Genomic DNA, 2,467 nt, shown 5'->3' on the forward strand with positions numbered 1-2,467 from the left:
ATTTGTTGTTGTTGTCCTGACTCACAGCGACCCTGAGGAGTGGCTGGTGGGTTTGAACCGCCGACTTGCAGTCAGCCGTCCAGTGCTCATCCTACTGTGCCACAAAGCTCCACACTTCATGTAGCATGTTTTTCATTCAGCATTCTGTAATGTTCAGAGGGCCCACACTTAGAAAAAAAAACATTCCCAAGTTGTCTGTACATATACATGAATCAGCATTTCTAAAAGTACGCTGGGGTAAACTCTAGGTCTATAACAAGCTAATAGTTGTTAGGTAAGAATAAGTCTCATAATTAAATAAGACTGAGAAACTACAGGTTAAACAATGTGGAACTAACGCATCATAGAAATGCTCATGCGTTTCTATATGCTAATAAACTACTCTTCTAGAGAGGGGATATAAAATGTAGTCTTTCCTAAATGTATTTTTAACACAGAGTACTTTTATAGCTTTTAGGGACTATTTTTGTTTGGTTGGTTTTTTGTTTTGTTTTTAGGGAATCTTTTATGAGAGTAGTTTTTCTTTCACTAATGCTGATACAAGGATAAGTCAGATACTTGATGGACATAGCATTAATGACATTGAATAAACTTAGTCATGTTGCTGTTGTTGTTGTTAAGTGCCGTGGAGTCAGTTCCGACCCATAGCGACCCTGTACAGGGTTTCCGAGGCTGTAAATCTTTATGGGAGCAGAAAGCCTCATCTTTCTCCTGCAGAGCGGCTCGTAGTTTCGAACTGCCAACCTTGAGGTTAGCAGCTCGATTGGTAATCACTATGCTACCAGAAATTCAGTTTATTTCAAATACATAACAATACTCATTCCTGATGATAAAGTTTTATTTCTACTGCTACTGTGGCTCTAACAAGACAGGTGTATGGTGTCTGAAAGCAGATAATACAGACTACTCCAAATCATTCTCACTAATGCGATGTCTAGAACCCCATGGAAACCTGAGAGAGACTGCAGCTAAGCTGAAAAGATGTCATGATCCTAGTTCTACCAACTCAGGCCTTCTTCACAGGTAGGTGTCTTCAGCTACTGGTTACAAAAGATGACTAATCAGAATGAACCAATATATGCAAAAATATCACGAAAAATATACAAGCAGTATAAAATGTTGTACAGTAACATTCAACTTGTTTTGAGTTACAATTAGTAGGTGTTGCAAGATGTCACAGAGTTCTCACTGACTCATAATGGGTGTCTGTAGAACAGAAGAAAACACTGCCTGGTCCTAAGCCACCCTTATAATCATTTAGCCCCCTGCTGCATCCGCTGTAGAATACCCTCATCAATCCACCTCATTGAGGGTCTTCTTTTTCACTGACCCATACTTTCCCAAGCATGATTCCTTCTCCAGGAATTGGGCCCTCCTGATAACATGTCCAAAGTATGTGAGACAACATCTCCCCATCCCACCTTCTAAGGCACATTCTGGCTGTACTTCATCCAAAATAGGTTTAAGGTTCTTCGGACAGTATACAGTATTATTTAATACTCTTGACCAACACCCTAACTCAACGGTGTTGATTTTTCTTTGATCTTCCTTATTCATTGTCCAATTTTTTATTACATATGAGGCAACTGAAAATGCCATGGCCTGGGTCAGGTGTACACTGCTCCTCAAAGGGGCATCCTGGCTTTTCAACACTTTAAAGAGTTCTTTTGCAGCACATTTGCCCAACGCAGTAAGTCATTTGATTTCTTGACTGCTTCCATGGGCATGGATTATGGATCCAAGTAACATAAAATCCTTGGCAACTTCACTGTTTTCTCCACTTAGCATGATGTTGCTCACTGGTCCAGTTATGATCATGTTGAGGGATCTATAATGCATACTACAAGCTACAGCCTTTGATTGTCACCAGCAAGGGTTTTAAGTCCTTTTTGCTTTCAGCAAGCAAGATTACATCACCTACACACCATTCATGAGTTTGGCTATAACCCTGATGATGCAATCTTCTTCATATACTCCTGACTCTCAAACTATTTGCTCCGCAAACCGAGGGAATAAACAGGGTAAAAGGCTAAAACCCCAACACACATCTTTCCTGATTTTAAAACAATTAGAGAATATTTGTGTGGCTCCTTCATTCTATAGCTGTGATAACAGATGCAAATAAAAGAACAGGGATATAAGGCTAGCCAATGAAATTAATAAAAAACATAATTGCTTTTTCTTTCACATTATGAAACTGTTATTTTTAATCTTTCAAAACTGCATAGATTGGGAGAACAAACAAGATGGCGGATAGGGTGGAAGTGTAGTAAAGGAGCTCCGCCAGCAACAACACAGAATACCCGACCAAGCAGGCTCAGGTGATGGTCCCAGAACTCTGAACCACATATAAAGGAATATTCAGACGGTTGGAAGGCTCACAGCTGGGGAATTTGTGGCAGAAGCAAGAAATCTATTGCTTTCTAGTCCAAGACGCTCGGCTGCTCCAGGAGCCGCCATCTTGGGT

The 2,467-nt window shown here is 40.3% G+C and overlaps 1 protein-coding gene across 1 annotated transcript in view; it reads right to left on the reverse strand.

The window, feature by feature from the left end:
• ABCA5 (ATP-binding cassette, sub-family A (ABC1), member 5) overlaps positions 1-2,467 on the reverse strand; it is a 96,174-nt gene that overhangs the window by 35,687 nt on the left and 58,020 nt on the right. The gene's annotated exons all lie outside the window — the stretch shown is intronic.

This window comes from Chrysochloris asiatica, unplaced genomic scaffold, assembly GCF_000296735.1.
Source record: "Chrysochloris asiatica unplaced genomic scaffold, ChrAsi1.0 scaffold00192, whole genome shotgun sequence".
Taxonomy (NCBI): Eukaryota; Metazoa; Chordata; class Mammalia; order Afrosoricida; family Chrysochloridae; genus Chrysochloris; species Chrysochloris asiatica.